We start from the raw sequence: 27,607 nt of genomic DNA on the forward strand, positions 1-27,607 counted from the left end.
TTCCCTATAAACTGATACATATATTTAACAAATAATACTGTATGTGAATATATATATACAGGGTGTCTCAAAAATATTGGTACAAACGCTTAAGCGAGGTAGGTAACATCTAAAGGAATGTGAATCGCATAGGAACCCATAACCGGAAACGTCACAGGAAAGTAGTAGCAGAGGCACAAGAAGCAGAAATGACACAAGACAGTAATTAGTGGCAAACATATATTTGACATAATATTAACAATGGAGTACGAGATGGATACATTTCATGATGTTACAACAGATGCCCGAAGGTTCCACCATGAGACGCGATGCATGTGTAACGCCGACGCAGCATGGATTGGCAGACATGGTCAAACACACCTGGAGTTTCTGTGACAGTAGCAGCAGTGCAGACAAGTCTCGCCACGAGATCCATTTCTGTCTCCACAGGCAATTCATACACGATAGATTTGAGGGCCCCACAGAAAGAAATCAAGGCTCGATAAATCAGGTGAGTGCGGGAGCCAGGCAACGGGTCCACCACGGCCAATCAATCAACGCTCAAAACGCCTGTTCAAATGGTCACGAACACACCTTCCATAATGGGCAGGCGCCTGCCCCGTCACGTTGAAACCAAATTTGCATCTCGCATTTGCTGGAACATCGTCAAGTAACCCTGGTAGAACTTGTTCAAGAAAGATCCGATATTTAGCGGAGTTCATGCGGGATGGTAACAGGTATGGGCCGACTAAGCAGTCACCGACCATACCTGCCCACACATTTATTGCGAAGCGATGTTGTGCCGCATGGGAGCGCACACCGTGTGGGTTGTTGTGCCCACACATGAGCATTGTGCTGATTGAATAAGCCTTCCCGAGTGAAATAAGCCTCATCCGTGAACAAAACATAGGCTGGAAAATTCAAGTCTTGAACACTTTCTTGGAGAAACCACTGCGCAAAAGCCACACGTGCAGAATGATCTAGGGAGAGCAGTAACTGAACCCTTTGGAGATGAAAGGGGTGTAAGGAATCGTTGTGCCAGACATGCTGTACACTGCAATGAGACACTCCTAAGGCAGAGGCAACGGCACGTGTGCTGGTAGTAGGATTATTCTGGACGGCATTCAACACACTTTCTTTCATGGCAGGAGTTCGCATCGAACATGGTCTGCCCGCACTACTCCTGTTACCTCTAAATGACCCATAATCGCACAAATTTTGATGCACACGCGCAAACAACCGGTGGTCCGGTACACGTCTGGGAAGCCTTCTCCATAAATTCATTGAGCGGCTCGTCCATTGCCCTCTGCTAATCTATACACTAGGTGTATGTCTGCCAGCTCACAGTTCGTATATCGATGGATGCTCTTCTTGCGGCGACTACTGCTTGAATGAGTAAACCAGAAATTTTCCCTCTCGCGAACTGATGAACAGCGCTGTGTACCTACTTACGGTGACGTTTCCAGTTATGGGTTCCTATGTGATTCACATTCCTTTAGATGTTACCTACCTCCCCTAAACATTTGTACCAATATTTTTGAGACACTCTCTATATTACATTATGGATGTAGTGTATATATTGCTACTGTAATATTACTAGCCCATAAATCCTTTATATTAATGGTTATCAGCATACCATATAATATATATACGCTGGTGTTCAAAGAAAGTGCATCACCCCTTAAAATTGTAATTGTTATCCGAATAATGTAAGTATATGGCAATATTTCTTCGAGATTGCATCAGATAAGATTGACATGCATAGATGATGACATAATATTGCATCAGCTGTTACTTTCAGCTATATAAGCACGCTCTGCAAGAGTTGCAATCATTCCTTGCTTGTGTCAGGATGGCCAGTTACGTGCAGTTGACGCCATGAAGAAAGAGTGCTATTGTTGCTTTTCGTGAAGAAGGATATTCTTCCCATCATATTGCTTATAGAGTGTTGTCTTGTAATCAGTCAACAGTGAGTAGATTTCTTTCCAAACTCAAGTATACTAGTTCTGCTGATAGGAAAAAAAGGAACTGGATGTAAATGAGTCTCTATGCCAAAACAGGACCGTGTTTTGAAGTGCTTATGATTTAAAAACTAAAGCTTCTTCATCTGAGCTGAAAAGAGAATGGGAGTGTTAGCAAGTGCAGTAACCTCTTCAAAAATGGACTTGTAGCCTGTCGTCCTAAGAAGAAGCCCTTCCTCACACAAAAAATGAAAGGGGCCCAATCAATTTGGTGTAAGGAGCATGTCAAATGGATCCCCAAGCAGTGGAAGTCAGTTATTTTCTCCGATGAGAAGAAATTCAACCTGCATGGCTCTGATGGGAGACAAAGGAGACAAACGATTTGCCATAGACATGGTGAAGAATACCATCCAGACTGTATGGTGTCAACGGTGAAATTCCCTACCAACCAAATGATATGGGGCTACATTTCATATCGCAGAGTAGGTTACCTGCAGTTAATAAAAGGTTCTGTAAATGCCAATGGATACCTGGCTATATTGGAAGGCAAATTGCTGCCAACTATTAGAGACCATTTCAACCTGCCAAGTAACTGCATCTTTCAGGATGACTATGCTCCTTGTCATCGGGTGAAAAGTGTAAGTAGGCACGTCTGTAGTTACTCTAGCTTTATTTCTGCATTAGAGGTTCGACAGTAATGTGTTTGCATTTGTTACAAGTGAAAAAATGGTTGGAAGAATGGTCCATTACAACTATTAGCTGGCCAGGAAACAGCCCGGACCTGAATCCTATAGAGAATTGTTGGAATCATGTGGAATCTGCAGTTGCCAGAAAGAAACCAGAGACCCTTTGTGAACTTCAGGGCCATAATTCATGTTTGGAACCACGAACTTTAGAAATTGATCTTGTCAGTGCCTCGATGGTGTGTTGCTGTCATCAGGGCCAGAGGCAGTTCAACTAAATATTAGTTTGCACCTGGAGAACTTTTCATTTTGTTTTCCATTTAAAATGATAAACTGAAGCAAATTGAGGGCTTTTGATAACATTTCAGCCATAATTGTCGTGTTTACCAAAACTTGTATAAAGGTTGCTAAAGGTCATTTTGGAATATTTTGAGAGTACCTGTCAAATATTATTTAGTTTTGCCTTAACTATTAATAAATATTTTTTGTTTATATTTCTGTTTTGTGATGCTAGTCATTAATGTAACATACCATCGTGAAAAAGGGTTAGAAATGTGAAATTCCTAGGTGAACACTTTCTTTGAACACCAGTGTGTGTGTGTGTGTGTGTGTGTGTGTGTGTGTGTGTGTGTGTGTATATATATATAAACAACGTTGTCTGATTTTTATAAGATGACATTCTTCCCATTTACTAAAGAGTTCATTGCATATATGTTGTATTTTATGATAGTGCATTCAATGCAGAATATTGTAATAGCATATGAATTTTATATGATCTTTATATTAATAAAATGAAATATCCAAATCATCAGTAAATTAGTTGTACAATTAGTCTAAATCAGTGCTTCTCAACTTTTTATCATTCATGGCCACTTCAAGCATTCTTTGCTTACCGCAGACCACTTGGTAGGGTTTCTTTACATCTATAAAAAAATAGTATTGGGTTGATGTTTCAAAAATCCTGTTTTTAGCTTATCCAGTATACTATACTGGGTATAGGGCTGATATTAAATTCCTAAAATAAATAATTCCAGTCTCAAAGAAAATATCACTTATTAATTAAATATAATTAAAAATATACTAAAAAAAACTAACCCAACATATACAGTCAAATGATCACTACAGATTTTAACAGTTATTCTCACACATTAGTTTTGTGAAAACGTAAAAAATACTTTATGAATACACAAAAGCAAATCCAATACATATTATGTGCTCAGAAGCTGGTGATCGACTGTGACAGATGAAAGCTTGTGTCCTCACCAACAATGCACTGGCGACAAACAGTGTCTTACACTGTAAGCCTTGCATTCCAATCAAGAGGTATCCCTTACATTGTAAGGGATACCTCTTGATTGGCATCAACAAAGTAAACAGTTGATTGCCAATTTTAATTTTATTTGTTATTATATTTTATACTTACAATAATACCTTCCCATGGATCACAGGTTGAGAAACACTGGTCTAAGTGCATAATTTATCTATGTTACCAGGAAAGAAAATTAGCAGTTTTCCAAAATGCATCAGTTTAATTTCAGATGTTGATAAGAATAATATGAATGTTTCAGTTGAAATAGCCTTGGCACTGGAATCCCAAATAATATCTGGGTCTCCAATGTCAGTGAAACTGGTGAAGGACATGCCACTAAGTTGAAACAAAGGACTATAGTCATATTACAGCATCTTAACAACAGTTTTCTATCTTTATTTCTTATCACAGTCAAAGATATCAAAGAAGAGGTTGTAACGTATATCTGTTTTGTGATCGTTTAGTTTTCAAAATTTAATAAATTTAAGTTAATAACAAAATAAGAGGAAAGCAGTAAAGTTTTTACTTATTTTATTTAGTGAACTTCTGTGATTCTGTTATGCCCTTCAATTCTCATATCAAAACACAACTTAGCCTAGTCACTCTTAATGTACTCTCCTTGAGTAGTAATGCACTCTTGCCATCATTGGTTCAATTGCTGGTATCAGTTTGGGAACTGTTTTGCCTCTGTGGAAGCAGTGGGCACATAAATATTGTTTCAGTTTTGGGAAAATAAAAATATTGCATAGTTGAGAGGTCAGGTGAGTAAGGCGGGTAACGCAGCAGTATCATGAACTATTGTTGCATGAAAAATGAGCAATGTGCAGGTGTATTGCTCTGCAACAACAACTGCTAAACTTTCACTGCCTGCCATTCTGGAGGCTTTTGTCAAATTATCTCTTGCAGTGCAACACCTTTACATATCTTTTCTTATTCAGAGTGGGACCTTGAAGAATGAATTCAAAGTACAGCATTGCCTTAACTGCTGAGATTAATTGGTTCCAGAAAAACAACTCTTATCTCAAAACTCAAGTATTATTACCCACTGAGGGTCATGGAAGCTCAGAAATTCAAAAAAAGTGTGGTTTTATTCAGTGAAAAGTAATGAAATTTACTTATGTTAAAATAATGAATAAGATCATTTTCATGTTGAAAATTGAGGCTGTTGATCCTCTTACTTGTACTGAAGTGGTTTTCTTGAAATAGGAATCCAACTTGGTCTGTTTGGGTTTTACAGGCTCATGCAAAATAAACCTGTAAGATTCCACTGCAGCATTCAGAAAATTGGTCGACTTGAAAAGTCTTTACTTTTCTACTGTAATGACTTTTTAATATTTTCTGCTGTTAAGCTTGACTCGCTGGTGAACTTTCTCTGATTCAGACACAACAGCTTCATTACACTTCTAAGTGCGGATTACAAAGTTGGACGTATCGCCTTTAACCACCAACCTCAGATATCAGTCTATTCTGGTGAACAGGAAAGATAGGAAGAGAGGTGGAGTCTTAATATGCCAAAGGCAACAGCTCCCTCTTATCAAGTCTTGAGCCTACCTTGGTAGCGATTTTGAGGCTGTTCTGGGCTACTGTCTAGTCGGTGGATTCCAGTTGCTAGTATGCACAGTTTATCCCCACATTGCAGATCAATGTATTATCAATTTTTCTGCCTAGCTCCTGACCTCTATCAAGTGTAATCAGAGAGTGATAATTCTTGGAGATTTCAACCTGTTCCCTGCCGGCTGCATCGAAGCTCTTTGATCCGTTAATTTTGGATCTGTCAAATCCACTGCATCCGTGTCTCCCCATCCCTCTTGTACAGAAAACAGAGAACCTTTTCCAACCATGGGAAAGTTGAAATGGTAATCAGTTCTAATTCGGCATTTCCCTCCAACCACAGACCACTTGAAGCTTCTCTTATCCTCATGTCAAAGGAATGCTATAACCAACTGAACCAATCCAAACCAATTGAAAAGATCAGGAAGGCTGTCTATGATCCAAAATACTTAAAAATTGAAATGGCAGTTGATCTCTTTAGGCTCTACCCCTGGTGAACTATCAGTGAAATCGATATAGAGGAAGCTGCATTTTGACTTCAGAGATGGTTGTCTTTTATTGATAGAGTGGCCATGTCAAGGGTATGGATCATCTGCCTACACTTGAAGACATGGTGGTCCAGCGTTCTAATGCACCAATTTAAGGAAAACAGTGACTGCATGCTCAATTCAAGAGATTACGCTCAGAAAGATGATAGTGTACTCAATAGTCAGAAGCACCTTTCAGAAATCCAAGAAGCGGGCTATCAACTTGTTCGTGGAGAAGAGGGTTAGTCTGGTTGGCCAATCCTGGTCGGCCAATCACATTCAGTCAACAGAATCGTTAGACCTGGCCAAATGGTACAATCATGTAACTCGGTTCTTCAAACCAGACAGTGGAGCTGTGGATTTCCCCTGGAAAAGTTCTCATTATAACATAACTAATCCCACTAATGTGGTGCTTGGCACAGAGGAGCTAATCAAGGCTAATAAGAAAGGAGATGATGGGAAGTGACTCCCACCTTCTGCCTTAAAGTCGCCTCCATCAGTGATGAGCTGATGAAGTTGTATAACAGAATTTTAGAACAGGGAGTCATCCCAACCACTTGGCTGAATTATAGAGTCATCCCAGTTCTAAAGGTGCAAAATCCGACCTCAACTGATGACTACAGGCCTATTTCAATCTCCTCCACTTTTCTCGAATGCCTGGAGAAGTGCTTGTTCAAAGTGGTTGCCAATCAGATCCTTTCCCAGAGACCTCAGCATACACATTACGCACTTTCACAAAGATCACCAATAACATGTACAGGCTCTGAATTTGAAATTCCTTCAAGCCTGAGAGCAAGGCTATGTTCTTCATGTTGTTTTTATGGATCTGAAAGTGGCCTTTGACAGTGCAAATTAAGCCTCTTATGTGCCTCCTGGAGAACTACTACAGTTTCACAGTTAATGTCTGGAAGCTCCTCAGAAATCTACTAACCAAGAGGTTTCTTACCTTCCAACAAGGGAATAACTGTATCACAAAAAAACAGCAGAAATCTGTATACCCCAAGGCGGATCGTTGTCAGCACTACTATTTTCAGTGATATTTAATTCCACCAATGAATGAGATACCTGCATTTTTGGCCTACACCATTGATATTGTAGGTTACCTCTCAAACCCTGCTAACACCTCACCAGACTAGGTAAAGGAATTATCAAAGTTATCCTGAACATCTGTCCTCTTTCTGTGCCTATTTTGGGTTTAAACTAAACCCTGAAAAATCCAATTATATCATCTCACCTAGAGCACAAGCAGACCTCAATCCAGCAGCCTCTCTACAGCCCTCCATTGCAGGGCATGTTCTCGTTGCTATTCATTCTGTAAAATTCTTAGAGGTGGTAATGGTCGAAAACCTAACATATAAGGAACAAATCCAGCAACTGCATTCCAGAGCATTATGGGATCTCTGTAGCGTGCACAACAAGAAAATAGTCAGGATATTTCTCCTCTACTACTTTAGTTCTATCATCAGTTATGGCATTGAAGTTTGGTCCGCTGCTCCTGTGTCCAGTCTGAAGATACTCTGTGGTCTGGAATTCTGGGTCCTAAAGTAGGCCAACAATTGGGCTCACCTACCCTATACAACATCAGAATCGCAACTCTGCATAAATTTCAGATACACCCCAGCCCAGCACATAGCAAATGTTAGGAAGCTCACAGTGGTGTTTAATCTGTGCTCTGCTGTTCTTCACTTCATCAACATCTGGGAAATCGTAGGCTGGAAAATCATGGGTAGAGCCCTCAGAAACTCTCTAGTGCTCTGTTCTAACCTGCAGAAGCTCTCAACCTTCAAGCAGCACTTTGCGAACAGCATCATTGGCATACTGAACTCTGCCAACATTGATTTGGATCTGTAGTCCAGAGATTCGGCTTACAGAGGAGAAAAGCGCAAATCCATATTCACGTGCCATCAACATTCCTACAATTGTCAGCGGAACTAGTAATAACTCCCAGTGAAAGATTTATAGATTGTCTCAATGTGTTAGTATTAGCAGAGGCATATGATGCAAGAAAGCAAGCTTACACAGCATCAGCCAAAAAAAAAAAAAAAAACACCCTTCCCATTCATCCATTCTCTCCAATTTTTTCTCTAGTTCTGCCTTGCATTTATTTAAGCTGTCCATTTCTACAATGATAGATGGAAGTTTGTTCCAGCAATCAACCACCTGCTGGCTAAAGGCAAATTTCCGCACATCTGTTCTACAACTGTCTTTCCTCAATTTGAATTTGTCTCCTCAAGCGATTAATCTGGGCAAGAGGAAGAATCCCATCAGCATTGAGCTTGCTCAGACCATTCAAGGCCTTATACACCTCAATCAGATCACCTCGTAGGTGCCTAGTCTCCAGACACTGTAATTTGCAAAACTTAAGCCTTTCTTCATAAGTGCAACCCTTTGTTCCATTCACTAATCTTGTTGACCTTATATTATTATTAGCCACATGGTGCAAGGAAGCCTGAGGCTTATGCTGCACCAGCTAAAAAAAAAAAATTCTGAATTACCCTGAGAGAGAGAGTGTGTGTGTGTGTCAGAAGTAGAAGGGAATCACCAAGAAAGAGAAGAATGATGATATCCAGCTCAGGACACTGGGTGTACCAAGCCCATACTCACCAGATGTGAGCCCCTTCTCTGTACTCGTTCCAGCAGCTCTACATCCTTCCCAAATGAGGCCTCCAGACCTGTATACAGTATTCAGAGTATGGCCTGACCATTGCCTTATACAAGGGGATAATCATCTCCTTTTCCCTGCTAGAAAAATTCCTGTATATCATTGACAAGATGCCATGAGCTACTCTTGCTGATGCTCTGCACTGCTCAGAAAACTTCATATCTGACTGCACAATTACCCCCAGGTCCTTTTCATTCTCTACAAACCTGTGTAGTACTACACAGTTGATATGTTATTCTGGGGTTATTGCTACCCATATGCAGTACTCTACATTTGTAAATATTAAACTGTTATATCTTCCTTTGGCTGAAATTACTTAAAATTTGTAGAAACATCAAACCACAATTTTTTTCCATCCTTATGCCATACAAAATGCTCAAATCCTCTCAAGCTCTTGCAACATTATTAATGGCATCTTTGATTTCCAGAATCCTTTGAAAATGGGTTTGTCATGACCATCAGTATCATGAAACCATAGATTGTGGAGTTTTTGCTTGAAGTTGGCAATGACAATTTGATCCACATTGTGGATCAGAGTGGTAGTATTTGTTGGAAGAAACTTAACTTTGATAAAACCAGGCAGAGTGAGAAAATGTTCCCCATGAGTAGGAGCATTGTCCAGAACTAAGATGGTTTTTTGTGCTAAGTTTTTGCTCATAAGATATATTTCCAGAGTTAGTGTAAAATAATTTTTAAACCAGTCATCAAAAGTAAAACTGGTAACCCGTGCATTTTGACTACTCTTAAAAATTTCAGGGAGGTGTGTCTTATTGGAGTTCTTTAATTCACTAGGATTTTCAGAGTAATAAACTTAAAGTGGTTACATTTTAAAATCCCCAGAAGAATTTGAGTCAAGAATCAAAGTAGATGACTTTGATTCCTGAGGCTCTAGTGCCCTCACAATTTTTTTCTCATCTTCCATGGCATTCTTCCATGTTCTTACAGGCATTTTTTTCCCGAAACAATCCAGTTACCAAAGTTAGATACCTGTTGAGATGAGTACATGATTTTCTTCCATTAAATCACCAACACCTGCCACAAACTCATCAGCTTTCTGTTTTCAGCCGGAAAAGTCTCACCATGATGTATCTGCAGTTTAACACCTGTCCTACTTTTATATCTATGAAAACAACCTCTGATAGCATTAAATTCTACATTTTAACAACTGGTTGTTGCTCTTTAAGTCTACAGAAAATGGCTTTGGCTTTCTCAATAATTAACTCTTGACTTAAGTAAACACCCTCGTGTTGCTGTCTTCAAATCTAGAATGGTAATCCTGATTCCATTTTATTTACAATATCAGCATGTTTTCAATTATTTTGGTCTCTCCAGAATTAACTTTGACCAACTCTTATTTTTTTCTCTATTTATTAACACAGTGGTCCATCATAAACACAAACGTTTAGTGATATCAGCTGTATGCTTGCCATTTTTATTGCTTTGAATAATTTTTAATTTACATTTTAAATTTAACTGCTCTGGATGTTTTTAACTTTGTTTTATCACTGTACTGATCACTTTTTTCCACAGGCCCCATATTTATAAAAATTACTTTCAAAAACACTATAAATCTGAAATCATTAAAAAATATAGAAGAATCTGCAAATGATTCTACAGATATAGAAGAATCTGCTCATATGAACAACACATCATGTTTTTCATTAGACAAACTGAAATGAAATGGCTCTGAAATTGTGATGCAGCCTCATTACATTAATTTTACATTACGTAAATTAACCACATACAATTCCATGATGATCATAAAAAAACTTCTAACATCACTTTCCCTTTTGATCTTTTTGAATTGTGGTTTTTTTTTTTTTTTTTAACATGCAGAATGAGGTGATTTTAAAGTCACTGATTTACACTGTTTTGCGGGTCATAGATAAAATAGTCTTATCCCAGGTGATGGTGATAGAATCTAGGAACAATTGATTGTTATCAGGTTCCATATGAGATCATCTTCTTGTTGCATTGATCATTACTAAGCATCTGAGGCATTAAATGCTGAATAACCAACACATATGAAGCATTGTAGGATCATCTAGACAAGGCTGCAGTAATAGTTAAATGCAGCATGGGTTTGTTAAAGGGAGGTCTTGTCTGACCAATTTCATTGGATACTATGATGTGGTCACAAAGGAACTGAATGCCAAAAATTATTTTGATATCATATACTTGTATTTCAAGAAAGCTTTTGATACTGTTGCACATGGAAGGCTGCTGTACAAATTGGAGAGGTATGGCATTAAGGGTGAGTTGCTACAATGGATAAAGGGATGGTTGAGTGGGAGATAACAGAGAGTGGTAATCAATGGACAATGCTCTTCGTGGACAAATGTTATTAGTGGAGTTCCCCAGGGTTCAGTGTTAGGCCCATTGTTGTTTTGTATATTTATCAATGATATTGATGAAGGTATATCATGATTAATGTTGAAGTTTGCTGATGATACAAAAGTTGGCAGGGTTGTTAGCATTAGTAGAGGCATATGATGCAAGCTTATGCAGCATCAGCCAAAAAAAAAAAAAAAAAAAACCGCTCCCATTTCGCCCCTCCGTTCATTCCAAATACCTGTTCAGCTCAGCCTTAAATTTATTTAGGCTATCAACTTCCACAACAAAAGATGGAAGTCTGTTCCACCAATAAACTACCTGGCTAAAGGCAAACTTCCGCACAGCTATCCTACAACTGTCTTTCCTCAATTTGAATTTTTGCCTTCCCAGGTGATTATTCTGAGCAAGAGGAAGAATCACATCAGCATTGAGCATGCTCAAACCATTCAAGGCTTTATACACCTCACTCAGATCACCTTGCAGGTGCCTAGTCTCCAGACACTGTAATCTGCAAAACTTAAGCCTTTCTTCGTAAGATCAACCCTTCGTTCCTCTCACCAATCTCGTTTTCCTTCTCTGTACTCATTCCAACAGCTCTACATCCTTCCTAAAATAAGGCCTCCAGACTTGTATACAGTACTCGAAGGTGTGGCCTGACTATTACCTTATACAAGGGGATAATCACCTCCTTATCCCTGCTAGAAAAATTCCTGTATATCATTGACAAGACACCATGAGGTTCTCTTGCAGACTATCTGCACTGCTCAGAAAACTTCATCTCTGCTTGCACAATTTAATGAGTTTAATGCCAGAGAATGAAAAGGACCCCAGGTCCTTTTCATTCTCTACCACTGTCAGTGTAGTACCATAGAGTTGATACATTATTCTGGGGTTACTGCTTCCCATATGTAGTCCTTTACATTTGTCAATGTTAAACTTCATTTGCCACCTCTCAGTCCATCTGCTCAACTTTTCTAGATCCTGTTTCAGCAGTATACTGTCATTAATGTCCTTAACAACCCTGCCAACCTTCGTATCGTCTGCAGAATTGGACGTTAAGCCTGATATACCATCATCAATATCATTTATAAATACAGAAAACAACAGTGGACCCAACACTGAACCCTGAGGGACTCCACTAATAACATTAGTCCACGACGAGCAGTGTCCATTGATTACCACTCTCTGTCTTCTCCCACTCAACCATCCCTTTATCCACAGCAGCAATTTGCCTCGAATGTCACACTGCTCCAATTTGTTCACATTCTTCCATGTGCAACAGTATCAAAAGCCTTTATAAGGTCCAAATATATGATATCAAAGTTATTCTCTGCATCCAGTTCCTTTATGACCACATCATAGTATCCAATCAAATTGGTCAGACAGGACTTCCCCTTAACAGAACCATGCTGTGTCCAAGCTATAATTGAAGTCTTGTCTAGATGATCCTGCAGTGCTTCTTTCACCGGTGCCTCCATTAATTTCCCTGGAACAGAAGTTAAACTAACAGGTCTATAATTACTTGTGTTGCCCTTTGTTCCTCCTTTGTGAATTGTGATCATATTTGCACATCTCCAGTCCATGGGTACCTCCCCTGAGTCGAAGGAAGCTTTCATAATCATGGCTAAGGGTTTGCTTACCTCCTTTAATATAACTGGATAGATCCCATCCACCCCGGGTGCCTTTTTTATGTTTATCCTCACAATTTCTCCTCCACTTTCCTCTCAGTTATTACAAAATCAACTAGCTCACTGCCAGAGTTTAATTCACCTCTGGCATTCCCCTCCTTAAATAACTCCTCATGTGTGAATGTAGATGAAAAATATTCATTTAGTTTGTTAGCCACCTGAGCAGGATCATCAGCAGTTCAACCATCAATATCCAGTGGACCAATCTGTTCATCCCTTTCCTTCTAGAGTTAACGACAGTAAAGACTGGATCTAGAGAAGTTGGGCAAATGGGCTGAGAAGTGGCAACTGAAGTTTAACATTGACAAATGCAAAGTACTGCATATGGGTAGCAATGACCGAAGAGAAACTTACCAACTGTGTGGTACTTCAAAGTTCAAAGTATTCAAAGTATTTTATTATTTTCTGCAGGCTCCAGGGATTCCCCTATCTGCTGCTGAAGAGTAACCGTAGAATATTTACAATTTGTGGTTTTACAAAACATCTTGGTCCACCAACTTCGCAGGAATTATTACAAACAGTAAGTCTCTTATTTTTTGTAATAATTCCTTCGCAGGAATTATATACTGTGAAGTATATAATTATATACTGTGTGATATAATTAATGATATTAATTATATCACAGGATATACAATTTGTTGAAGTCACCAATTTCTACATTAACCTTCACAACTTATACAACTATACAGGTAGTTAGAACCTTCCAGTTCGGTTACAGTGAGGTCATATATATATCTTACAATTTATACAATTTAAGATTTACAATTTATGCACCTTATTAGAGGCCGAAGTCCCAGGACACCGCACACTCAAAAGTGAATCTTGCACATTGACTTATATATTCTAAACGCCAATATTGCCTTCCTGCAATAAACAGAAATAAATTTCCTCGTCAGAGGTCCTGTAACTATTTGATTAATATCAAGGCAATATATATAGTGGTAGTACACTTATTACATAATTATTCTCAGTCGGCAAGTGCTTTCTTTCTGCGGAAAGCCTTGTCTGCAAAGTTAGCCAGTGCCTGATAATTTTCTTTACATTCTAAATACTTGGTGAAGTTATTCACATCATAAACTTCGGTCAATGCCTGAAGTTCAAATCGATGTCTACCTTATATTGGCATTCTAAGATTATATGTTGGACTGTCTTCTCTGAGCCACATTTACAAAGAGGAGACGCAGCCAAACCCAGAGTAAATAACTTTGAGTTTAGGCTGCCATGCCCGGATAGAAGGAAAATTAGGTGAAGACCTGGGTTAAACCAGGGCCAGTGTTTTTTGTCAAATTTGGCAACTTGAGGTATAAAAAGGGTAGTAATTCTTCCAGTGTTGGCATTAGTCCATTCGTTTTTCCATTTCTGGAGGAACTGGTTTTTTAATCTAGTGTTGTTTTCTTTCGCTGGCACGTCCAGGTTAAAAGAAAACTGGTTGAACTGTGCTGCAATACCCTTCCTTCTACAATACTGAAAGTAATTGTACAGCACTTCGTATTTAATTGGTAGTTGACTGTTGATTACCTGTAGTGCCGACGTTGAAATTGTGCGACAAGCTCTTGAAGTTGCAATCAGGAAGAAGCGCTGGGCTTGAGTCAAGATTTTTTCCACCGTGACTCTGCGTATATTGGGGCCCCAACCACCCGCAGCATAACAGACAATAGGAATAAATATACATTTGTAGTACAGCTTGAGAGTAGGAGTAGTATAGCTTGAGAGTACACCTGGAGAGTAGGCACCTGTGAGGTGATCTGATTGAGATGTATAAGGCCCTGAATGGGTTGAGCAAACTGAATCTGATGAGATTCTTCCTGTTGCTTAGATTAAGAATCTGAGGGGACACAGATTCAAATTGAGGAAAGACGGTTGTAGAATAGATGTGCTGAAATTTGCCTTTAGCCAGCAAGTAGTTGATGGTTGGAACAGACTTCCATCTTTTGTTGCGGAAGTTGATAGCCTAAATAAATGTGTGGTACTACACTCAGGGAAGTGGAAAGTGAAAAAGACCTGGGGTTAATTGTGCAGTCAAATATGAAGTTCACTAAGCAGTGCAGAGGGGCTGCCAGGGCAGGTGATGGATTCTTGTCAATGATATTTAGGAATTTTTCTAGCAGGGAGAAGGAGTTGATTATCCCATTATACAAGGCAGTGGTCAGACCACACCTAGAATACTGTGTACAGGTCTGGAAGCATCATTTTAGGAAGGGTGTAGAGTTGCTAGAATGAACACAAAGAAGGGCAACAAGATTGGTGAGGGGAAAAAGGGGGTGCACCAAGAAGGCTTAAGCTCTGCAAATTGCATCACCTGGAGAGTAGGCACCTGTGAGGTGATCTGATTGAGATGTATAAGGCCTTGAATAGGTTGAGCAAACTGAATGCTGATAAGATTCTTCCTGTTGTTTAGATTAAGAATTTGAGGGGGCACAGATTCAAATTGAGGAAAGACAGTTGTAGAATAGATGTGCGGAAATTTGCCTTTAGCCAGCGGGTAGTTGATTGTTGGAACAGACTTCCATCTTTTTTTGGGGAAGTTGATAGCCTAAATAAATTTAAGGCTGAGCTGGACATGCAGTTGGAACAAATGGAGGGGTGAAATGGGAGGTTTTTTTTTTTTTTTTTTTGGCTGATGCTGCATAAGCTTGCTTTTTTGCATCATATGCCTCTAGTAATGCTAATGATTCTAGAACTAGGGCCCAAAATTTCAAGTTACTGGGGTAGTTGTTTAGACTGGATTGCAGGAAGTTTTATTTTAGCCAGCAAGTTATAAATTACTGGAATAAGTTACTTACATGGGTGGTAGAGGCTGACAGTCTGGGGAAATTCAAAGGTAAGCTGGATAATTACCTAAGGGAGAGAGAAATGGATAGGTTGACCATTTCCTTTTCTCTTATTAATTTTTATTATTATTATTTTTCAAATTTTCTACTTATTATTATTAATTTGTTTTTATTCTTATTATTATATTTTATGTATCTTTTGTTATTTTATTTTATTATTATTATTTTTTTTTTTGGCTGGTGCAGCATATGCCATAGGCTTCCTTGCACCATGTGGCCATTACTAATATTAATACATGTTAAAATCATTACTTAAAATTTCATGATGAATTTTTGGGAAAAATTTTATATCTTCTTTAGGTTTATCAACAGTCTTACATTGTTTCTGACATTTAAGTTTTTGAAGCATATATAAGCAGTTTTAAAGTTTTCCAGTAGTCTAGTTATATCATCCTTCTTTGAAGCTGTAATGCCATTTAAGCATCATAGTATGAGAGGGGGAGAGAATCCTCTCCATAAACCTGATTAATTATTTTCAATGTTTCTGATACAAATTTCCCTTCATGTCGAAAAATCCTGTTTCCATAATGTTCCAAATATGACATTTTTCATACCAAAATTGTGATAAAATGTACTTCCAGTGCACACAGCAAAGAGCATCTACTGAATGGTTAACAAGCTTCTAAAAATATGTAGAATTAGGCTGAAACATTTGCAAATTGTCAACAAAAAATTGTGCAGTCTTTATTGATGCCAGGTCTTTTGGTCCTTGAGGATGTCAGAGACATTCTCTCAGATATGCCAGACAAGCTGTACTGGCTACCTGGGAGCCTAAAACGCTGATGGAACTGATATTCGGGTGACATTCTAGTCAAGTAGACCCAATTTCAGCGAAGTCCGGATGGTCTGTGACAGCCAAATCCTCTGCTTGCACTCTGGTGGAACTGTTAGTAATCCTGGCTATAACCTCCATGCACACTGTGGGTGACCACCCAGGTATGAACCAACGTAAGCAGGGGGTCGAGGTGTTGTGCTCACACCACCCCCTCGACGTGGGCACCTGTACGTGGTGAGGGGATCTCCCAGTGATGCTGCTGGTTTTCCAGAATAGCATCACTGGGATCTAACACCCATACCTTGGTTCCAGGGTTACATCATTGGAATCCGGTGTGTGCAGCCGTGCGCCGCGACCCGTGAATTTCGGAAAGGGGGATCCTGGTGGTTGAGGGGCCCAGCCTTAATACACCACTTTGGCCCCTGCTTCGAGAAGACGTTAGGTCCCGGACCGGCCCGACTGGGATCAATCGGCGGGTGGTTTTTTACTGCTAGGGTCAACTGCGTTCCAATAAGTCTCCCTTCCTGTGGTCCTGGGAAGGGATAAAGACTTATTGGTAATGTGGGTATGGTGCTCCCAAGCGAACTCGGCGTCCCATTCGTGTACGCATTACCTGCTAGTTCACGAGTGGGCATCCCCTCGTAGGGCTCCGTGGTGGGTGAGGTACTTAGGCATCAGACACTTTCTCTTTACTTATATGAGTAATTTAAATCCCATTTCTTCTGGGGCCCCAACAAGGCCCCTACCTAATCGATCAGATGAGAGTGAGAGCAATTCTGCAAAAAGAGCCAGAACTGAGGATAAAACACCACCATCAATGACACCGCTTTTCCTCATTCTCCATTCCACCAGAGAGCAGTCAATTGGAAAGATGTCACCCTTCTTTATCCAGAAAGAATTAGAAGGGTTGGCAGGTTCACCAAAATCCGTTAAACGACTGCGTTCTGGCGACCTTTTGGTCGAAGCTAAATAAGCCCTAAATTAGTTTAAGGCTCAGCCTTAAACTAATTTAATCAAAGTTATTCCCTGCATTCAGTTCTTTTGTGACTACATCATAGTATCAAATCAAATTGGTCAGGCAAGACCTGCCCTTAACAAAACCATGCTGCGTCTGAGCTATAACTGAATTCTTGTCTAGATGATCCTGCAGTGCTTCTTTAACCAGTGCCTCCATTAATTTCCCTGGAACAGAAGTTAAACTAACAGGTCTATAATTACTTGTGTCAGCCTTTGATCCTCCTTTGTGAATTGGGGTTACATTTGCACATCTCCAGTCTATGGGTACCTCCCCTGAGTCCAAAGAAGCTCTCATAATTATGGCTAGGGGTTTGCTTACCTCCTTTGCTGTCTCCTTTAATATAACTGGGTAGATCCCATCCACCCCAGGTGCCTTTTTTATGTTTATCCTCAACAATCTCTCCTCCACTTTCCTCTCAGTTATTACAAAATCATCCAGCTCACTGCCAATGTTTACTTTACCTACATCATTCTCCTTCCTGAATAACTCCTCATGTGTGAATGTAGATGCAAAATACTCGTTTAGATTGTTAGCCACCTGAGCAGGATCCTCAACTGTTGAACCATCAATATCCGGTGGACCATTGGAAAATACCAATGGTTCATTTTATATTCTGACCCTCTCAGCGTGTTACAGGCTTTAATAACTGTGAGATATAATTTTCATCCAGTTCTGTCTAGCATTCAGCAGAAGATTCACTTCCTCCGTGAACGTGAATATGATATCCGCTTCTGCTGGATTCCCAGCCACATTGGGATTAGGCTGACACCGCAGCCAAATCAGCAGTTCCCAATAATAATTGCTGCCTGTCAGTCCCCTATACAGACTACAGGCAAATAATACAACAAAAGATACATTCCCAATGGCAGGATTCGTGGAATCGACAGACTGCGAATAAATTATATCGTATAAAGCCTGTAATTGAACCGTGGCAGTCTAGTCTGTGCAGGAATCGTAAAGAGAAAGTTGTTCTCGCACGGACCCGCATAGGACATAGCCATTTGACTCATTCATTTTTGCTGAGGGCTGATGACCCTCCTATGTATGTGTCTTGTGGCACAATTTTAACGATCAGACACCATTTAATTGACTGTCCAGATTTTAGCAGCACCCGTTTTACCGCTTTTAATCATCTGACTGAGCCTTATACACTCAGTCAGATTTTATCCGACAATGACGTGTCTGCTGTTTTTAGCTATTTTAAATCAATAGAGGTTTTTAATTGTATTTAAAATTTATGTTATTATTATCTCTTTGATTTATTTTTTAGATATTTGTTATTATATATCTGGACATGGTGGCCTAATTAATTTGGTCACCGAGAGCTTAAATTTTTAGATATTACCTGGCCTTGGCGCATTGTAGCCTTAGTTGCTAATGCGCCAAAAAATCCAAACAAACAAACAACAAACAAGCTCACACCACATGGAGGAATGCCGCCCCTCTATGTTACCAGTCATTACTAGGTAGTAGATGACTCTCATCAACTGGTGCAATACCACCACTTTGCTTATTGGAGGCTTGAAATGGTGGAACTCATGTTTAGTCTCCAGAGCCAAGTTCTGGTCAACCCTTCCCCATCTCTTCCATCATGCAGTATGACTGACGACTTTTGAGGTTATGATGAACATCATGGCAAGATCCAATCTTCCTTACATTTTGAGGGTACAGCTCTAAAACGGTGTTCACAGGCCGGTTGCTAGTTAGTACACAAGACCTCCTAAAGAGTTACCAAACCTACTGGTAACTCTTTAGGAAGCTTCTGGATCAGTTAGTGTATAATCTTGCTGCCTCTACTCTGCCAGATAGTGACTGGAAGGAGTCCGAGTAGTGTGTGTGTGTGTGGGTGTGTGGGGGGGCCATTGTCGAGGCCACGTTATGTCAAGGATCTGGGTATATTCTTACCATGTGTACGCTATATCCAAAAATTTTATTACTTCATACAGAATTGTCCTCCCCCCACTTTTTCTTACTATTGAATACACCATGAATTGTCAAACTAATAGAGTAAGCTTATCTGTGCAAAGTTCTAAACCTCCCAAACACTTCCTAGTTCATTTAACAAATATTCGTGGTCTCAATTATAATCTCAACGATATCCATTTCCACTTGCAGTCTGCCAAACGCCATGTGCTTTTTCTGACAGAATCTCAGTTATCGGTTGATTCAACCACTGCTCATCTCAGTTGCCAAAATTATTCACTATATGATTCCTTTTGCCTCAAAGGTGGTACTTGGCATATGTCCATTCCGACATTCCCTGTCACTCGTGGTAATTTGGAATCTTCGATCTTCTCTGGCTTAAAATCTCTCTACCTCATTGTGTCAAATTTATCTGTTGTCTCTACCATTCTCCCAACTCCACTAATCATTTGGGGCTCTTTGATTTCCTCTCTTTGCAACTTGACTTTCTCCAGTCCAACTTTCCTAACAGTGAGGTAATTTTCCTTAGTGATTTTAATGTTCACAACGCCAGCTGGCTTCCATTTTCTTGTCACACCGACCCAGCTGGTTGAAATGCTGAGGCTTTTGCAATTACTAATGACCTTGCACAGATTGTTCATTTACCTACAAGAATACTGGACAGTCCTAACCATACAGCCAACAGCTTGATCTTTTTCTCACAAACAACCCTTCTAAGTACACGGTCGAAGTGAGTGGTCCTTTTGGCACCTCAGATCGCAACTTGGTGATTCTCTTCTCCAATGGACCTTTATCTCATGGCTATTACCAACCTTGTATTACAAGAATGCAAAATGGGATAACCTGCGAGATTTATTTTCTTCTTTTCCTTGGTTGGACTACTGTTTCAAAACTTCTGATGTCAACGCTTGCTCAGATCGTGTCAGTGAAATTATTCTTGTAGGAATGGAATCCTTTATTCCACACTCCACTTTAAAATCTCGTCCTTTATCTAAACCTTGGTTTTCCAATAAATGTGCTAATGGTGTTCAAAAGAACAATGCTGCATATCGTAATTGGCTTGTTTCCAATTCTTCAGTTTCATTTTCTAACTACATCAAAGCTCCCAACAATTGAAAAGTAGTCATTAATCAGTGCAAGGCTCAAGGGGTAGAATTTTTTTCAGCCTGGTCTGTACTTGTTAACAGGAGAGATTGCTTCTACAGGGATGGGATACACTTAAATAGAAAGGGTGCAAGAATATTTGCTGATGCTATCGAGGCAGTGTTAGGTGGGTCGGAAAACTGCTAGCTTGGGGGGAGACAAAGACCAATAGATTGACAGTAGCCACTGGCAGAGGTGAAAGAGATTCTTGCACTGCTTCTATTAGAATGAGCAGAAGCCTGAAAAACAAGATGCATGGTATTTCAGAGACTGCTGGGAGCCATTGCGGTACAAGTAAACACATGGGTTGTGTTAGGGTAGCTAAGAATAGAAACAGGTGCAGGTATACTTGCGTGTACACCAATGCTAGGAGTTTAGTAAATAAATTTGATGAATTTGAGGTATTGCTCAAAAAATCAAAGGCAGATATTGTTGGGATATCACAGACGTGGCATCACACAGATATAAGGGATGCAGAACTGCAATTTGGGGAGTACAACGTCTACAGAAAGGATAGACAGGATAGGAAGGGGGGGTTATGCTATTAGTTAAGAAACACATAAAAACCAAGGAAGTGAAGCCAGTCGACATCGCTGGACAGTGCAGTGTTGAGTCAGTTTGGTGTGACATAAGCATTGGGAGATCAAAATTGAGAGTAGGAGTGTGCTATAGGCCTAATGACTCTGATGAGTATAATAAGAAACTGTACAGGGAAATAGAGTGGGCCAGTAAATCAGAGAGTCTTATAATGGGGGATTTTAATTTCCCAGATATTGACTGAAATTTGTGGGTTGGTCACTCACACACTAGCAAGGCTTTTGTGGATTTATTGGATGATTGTTTTCTACATCAGCATGTTCGGGAGGCAACTAGAGGGAGTAATACTCTGGATTTGATTATCAGCAGTGATTCTTCATGCATTAAGAATCTGCGGATAAATGAACCACTAGGTGGCAGTGATCACAGTGTGCTGAAGTGGGATTTACTCAAAGAGGTAACTACCATTAGGGGTAAAGGGAAGGGTTGCTTCCATAAAGGCGACGATGATGGACTGAGACAGTATTTAAATTCTATACAGTGGGACGAACTGATGATGTTACCAACACCAAATTCAAAATGGGAAGCATTCAAAGAACTTATCTTGGAAGCTACCAGGCTTTACATACCAACTAAGAAATACTGTTCAAGGTTTAGGCCAAAATGGATGTCAGATGAACTAATGAGGCATATGGCAGAGAAGAAAAATGCATGGGATACTTACAAATTAACACACGACACAGAAGCCTATGATAGATACAAGTTGATATGCAACCAAGTTACAAAGGAGGTTAGGCAGGCGAAGGCAGATTACGAGAAATCCTTGGCAAGGGATGCAGAGAAAAACAGCAAAGAGTTCTTTACTTATGTAAACTCTAGAAGGAAGGGGATGAATCAGATTGGTCCACTTGATATTGATGGGTCAACTGTTGATGATCCTGCTCAGGTAGCTAACAAACTAAATGAATATTTTGCATCGATATTCACAAATGAGGAGTTATTCAGCGAGGGAATGCCAGAGGTGTATTCAACTCTAGTAGTAAGCTACAGAATCTTGAAATAACTGGGAGTAAAGTGGAGGAGAAACTGTTGAAGATAAACACAAGAAAGGCACCCGGGGTGGATGGGATCTATCCAGTTATATTAAAGGAGGCAGCAAAGGAAGTAAGCAAACCCTTAGCCATAATTATGAGAGCTTCCTTGGACTCAGGGGAGGTACCCATAGACTGGAAATGTGCAAATGTGCCCCAATTCACAAAGGAGGATCAAAGGCTGACACAAGTAATTATAGACCTGTGAGCTTAACTTCTGTTCCAGGAAAATTAATGGAGGCACTGGTTAAAGAAGCACTGCAGGATCATTTAGACAAGACTTCAGTTATAGCTCGGACACAGCATGGTTTTGTTAAGGGGAAGTCTTGCCTGACCAATTTGATTGGATACTATGATGCAGTCACAAAAGAACTGGATGCAGGGAATAGCTTTGATATTATATACTTGGACCTTAGAAAGGCTTTTGATACTGTTGCACATGGAAGACTGCTACACAAATTGGAGCAGTGTGACATTGGAGGCAAATTGCTGCTATGGATAAAGGGGTGGTTGAGGGGGAGAAGACAGAGAGTGGTAATCAATGGACACTGCTCATCGTGGACTAATGTTATTAGTGGAGTCCCTCAGGGCTCAGTGTTGGTCCATTATTTTTTACTGTATTTATAAATGATATTGATGATGGTATATCAAGCTTAATGTCCAAGTTTGCAGACGATACAAAGGTTGGCAGGGTTGTCAAGGACACTACTGACGCTATGCTACTGCAACAGGATCTGGAAAGGTTGAGCAGATGGGCTGAGAGGTGGCAAATGAAGTTTAACATTGACAAATGTAAAGTGCTACACATGGGAAACAGCAACCCCAGAGCAACGTATCAATTCTGTGGTACTACACTGACAGTGATAGAGAATGAAAGGGACTTGGGGGTGTTTGTGCAAGCAGATATGAAGTTCTCTGAGCAGTGCAGATGGGCTGCAAGAGTAGCTCATGGAGTATTGTCAGTGATGTACAGGAAATTTTCCAGCAGGGATAAGGAAGTGATTATTCCCTTGTATAAGGCAATGGTCAGAGTATGAAGAGGCCTCATTTCCAGAAGGATGTAGAGCTGCTGGAACGAGTACAGAGAAGGGCAGCAAGATTAGCGAATGGAACAAAGGGGTGCTCTTACGAAGAAAGGCTTAAGTTTTGCAAATTACAGTGTCTGGAGACTAGGCACCAGCGAGGTGATCTGATAGAGGTGTATAAAGCCTTGAATGGTTTGAGCATGCTCAATGCTGATGGGATTCTTCCTCTAGCTCAGAATAATCACCTGAGAGGGCATAAATTCAAATTGAGGAAAGATAGATGTAGGATAGACGTGCGGAAATTTGCCTTTAGCCATCGGGTGGTTGGTTGGTGGAACAGACTTCCATCCCTTGTAGTGGAGGCTGATAGCCTAAATAAGTTTAAGGCTCAGCTGGACAGGTATTTTGAACGAACAGAGGGGTGAAGTGGAAGTGGGTTTTTTTTTTTTTTTTTTTGGCTGATGCTGCATAAGCTTGCTTTCTTGCATCAAATGCCTCTACTAATGCTAACGCTAATGTTGCATATCGTAATTGGCTTGTTTCCAATTCTTCAGTTTCATTTTCTTACTACATCAAAGCTCCCAACAATTGAAAAGTAGTCATTAATCAGTCCAAACTAGATTTTGAACAGGCGAAGAGTAGAAAACTTGCTTCTTGCCCTAATAGTAGCCAAACATTCTGGTGTCTTGCCAAAGCTATTGGCCGCAACTTTTGCCCATCTCTGCTCCCACCTCTATCAAAACAAGATGGTTCTGTTGTCACTTCAGCCAAGGATAAAGCTGATCTGGTAGCATCCCATTTATCTTCCAACTCGTATATTAATAATCTTGGTAAAACACCTCCCATTAGGCGCCTCCGTTGCCAGGTGGGAAGGAGCAGCAGTGCATAGCACACGCTTCTTGATTAGACCGGGGTTCGAGCCCGTCACCACCAAATACGGAGAATGCGGAAACGTCAGGGAATGACTACCGCATATCCCGGAGCAATATGGCCTTAGTTGCTAATGCTCCTAAAAACCAAATAACAAACAAACAAACAACCTCCCATTATTCCAAACACACTCCATTCAATGCCTCTTGTGGTCTTCCATCAAAAGGATGTCAGAAGGATTTTGACGAATCTTGATGCTAAGAAAGCTCCAGGTCCTGATAGTATTTCTCCACTTGTTTTCAAAACCTGTGCTCCTGAACTTACACCTGTTCTTTGCCACCTTTTTTCACTTTCTTATTCCAAAGGTGTTTTTCCTTCTCCTTGGAAATTTGCTCACATTCGGCCAGTTCCTAAAAAGGGTGACAAGTCCCTCCTATCCAATTATCGTTCCATTACAATTACTTCTACTCTTTCTAAAATAATGGAGAAATCAATTAACCGCCAACTCTTTTTTAAGAGTTGACAGATCAGATGGAAGGTTTCTACCTAGAAACCTTCCGTGTGATCAATGATCGCCAGTATGGATTCCATCAGTGTCGATCCACTAGTGATATTCTGACTTATGTTACCCATTTATGGACAAATTCAATGGAAAAGTTTGGTGAAACACAAACAGTTGCTCTTGACATTTCAAAGGCTTTCAATCGTGTTTGGCATAAAGATCTAAACAAGCTTCCATCTTTTGGTTTGCCAACTGTTTTTTGTAATTGGTTATCCAGTTTTCTCTCTGATCGCTCACTGAGGGTGATGGTAGATGGCTCTCTATCTTCTAACTTCTCCACTAATGCTGATGGTTCAGTTCTTTCTCCCACTCTTTTCCTCTTGTATATTAATAATCTTCTTCCATTGACTCTAAATCCAATCCATAGTTTTGCCGATGATAGCACATTGCATTTCACTGTCCATTTTTAAAACCTTGCCCTGCTCAATCAGCTTCAACTTCTCGAATATCCGCTACCAATTCCTTAAATGCCGATCTCCAGGTAAATTCTCCAGTGGGACAAAGACAATTTAGCTGATTTCAATCCTTCTAAAACACAGCCTTTTGGAATTCAAAAGCATATCACTAAGGGTGTCTAGACTAATACTCAAGATTTCTAAGAGATACAAGCTAAAGGTTATAATGATTTATGCACCAACATTGAGCCATGATGATGAAGAGGTTGAAGATATGTACACCGAAATTGAGAGTCTTCTAGATGAGCAGAAAATCCACTACACTATTATTAGGGGAACTTCAATGCTAAGGTTGGAAAAAGACAAAACAGCGCAGAAAGGGGAACTATAGGAAATTTTGGAATTGATGAAAGACTTGTGGAATTGGCAGAATCTCAAAAACTGTCAGTAATGAACACTTTTTTCAAGAAAAGTGTGAACAGAAAATGGACATGGAGGAGTCCAAATGGATTAACAACTAATGAAATCGACTTCATCCTCACTAACAGAACATATATTGTGAATGATGTTATCGTCCTGAATAAGGTAAATATTGGAAGTGATCACAGAATGGTAAGATGTACACTTGATATAGATAAAGGAAAGGAAAAAACTGACTAGAGTAAATAATACAAAGGTCTTTGAGATAACAGAAGAGGAAAAAAAGCAGTATGTACTTGGAACTTAAGAACAAGTTTGAGCTTCTGCAGACTGCTCAGGACCAAGATATCGACAAGGAATATTACAACTCTCTGAAAGTGATAAAGCCCAATAAACTTATAGGGAAAAAGAAATCCAAAGAAGAAAAAATTAGTCAAGAAACACTTGTCATGATGAACCAAAGACGACAAATGAAGAGCAAGAAAAACACTGACAGGGAGAAAATTGAGTATACTGAGTTATGCAAAGCCATTAGAAAGAGACTCAGAGAGGACATAAGAAGATTTAACACAAGAAAAGTAGAACAAGCATTAAGAGAAAACAAAGGATTTAAATCAGCACCTATGAGCAGTAAAACAGAAAGACAATTGATACTGAAACTGAAGAATAGCAATGGTGTACTTATAAACAGCAGAGAGGGCATAATTCAAATAGCAGAAGACTACTATAGAGAACTATACAAGGAGCAAGGGAATGATGCCAGCAGTGAGGAAGATGGATTGCAAAGTAGCAACACATACGACATACCCGATATTCTTCTGATGAGGTAGAACATGCATTGAAGAAAATGAAGAATCAGAAAGCCCCGGGGGAAGACGAAGTTACTGTAGAGTTGTTAAAATTGGGAGGAAGAGACATAACACAAAAATTGGCAAGGCTCTTCACAAAGTGCATTCGAAAAGGTGTGACGCCTAAGCAGTGGAATAATGCAATCATAGTTTTGCCACATAAGAAAGGAGGTAAATCAGAAATTGGAAATTATAGACCAATTAGCTTGTTATCCCACATCTACAAGTTGTTCACAAGGGTAATTACTAACATATTAGAAAGAGTACTTGATGAGAATCAACCGAAAGAGCAAGCTGGCTTTAGGACAGGATTCTCATCTATGGATCACCTTCACGTAATATCACAGCTAATGGAGAAAGCAAATGAATATAAAACACCATTATGCCTGGCATTTTTGGATTATGAAAAAGCATTTGACTCCATAAAGCATAAGGCAATGTTTCGTGCACTAGAAAGACAAGGCATAGATACCCCACATATTATGATTTTGAAGAAAATATATGAGAGTGCTACCTCCTTTATTAGACTAGACAAAGACAGTAGGAAATTTTAAATCGAGAAAGGAGTTCGACAAGGAGATACAATATCTCCGGAGCTGTTTATTGCTGCCCTTGAAGAAGCTTTCAAAAGATTAGACTGGTTGCAGAAAGGAATCAATGTGAACGGAGAGTACCTAAACCATTTACGATTTGCAGATGACATTGTGGTCATAAGCCATGATCCCAAAGAATTAGAGGAAAATCTTAATCAGTTATGCACAGTTAGTAAGAATTTAGGACTAAAGATGATTATGGCTAAAACAAAAGTAATGATGAACAAGTATGCCATAGAAAGGGAAATAATGATTGAAGGAGCAGTAATTGAAAAGGTGGAGTCATATACTTATCTGGGACAAGTTATTAGCTGTGATAATGATAAATGGCTGGATGTCAAGAGAATAATAAATTTTGGATGGATAGCATTCAGGAAATATAGTCACATACTGAAGAGCAATATCCCAGTTTGTCTGAAACGTAAAATAATGAACCAATGTATACTCCGCACCATGATTTATGGAAGTGAAACTTGGGCACTCACCAAAAGAATGGAAGAGAAGCTGAGAACTACACAGCAAAGAATGGAACGAATTATATTGGGAATCAGACTGTTAGATAAGAAGAGAAACACATGGATTAGGCAGCAAACTCAAGTAAAGGACATTCTTATCAAAACTAAAGAACTAAAATGGTCTTGGGCAGGACACATAGCTCAAAGACATGATGACAGATGGACTAAGAGAATAACAGAATGGTACCCAGAGGAGCTAGAAGAAATCCTGGAAGACAAGGGCGGAGATTGATAGATGAAATTCATGAGTTTGTGGGTAGTAAATGGATAGCCAGTGCTCAAAACAGAAGGAACTCTAAATTTGCTGGAGAGGGCTTCATCCTGCAGTGGATTGAAAATGGCTGATGATGATGAAAACTCAGCCTTG

The 27,607-nt window shown here is 39.7% G+C and overlaps 1 protein-coding gene across 1 annotated transcript in view; it reads left to right on the forward strand.

The window, feature by feature from the left end:
- LOC150091794 (phospholipid-transporting ATPase IF-like) overlaps positions 1–27,607 on the forward strand; it is a 438,958-nt gene that overhangs the window by 18,921 nt on the left and 392,430 nt on the right. The window lies entirely within an intron of this gene.

Source organism: Mastigoproctus giganteus, chromosome 1 (assembly GCF_048544385.1).
Source record: "Mastigoproctus giganteus isolate SK-2022 chromosome 1, ASM4854438v1, whole genome shotgun sequence".
Taxonomy (NCBI): Eukaryota; Metazoa; Arthropoda; class Arachnida; order Uropygi; family Thelyphonidae; genus Mastigoproctus; species Mastigoproctus giganteus.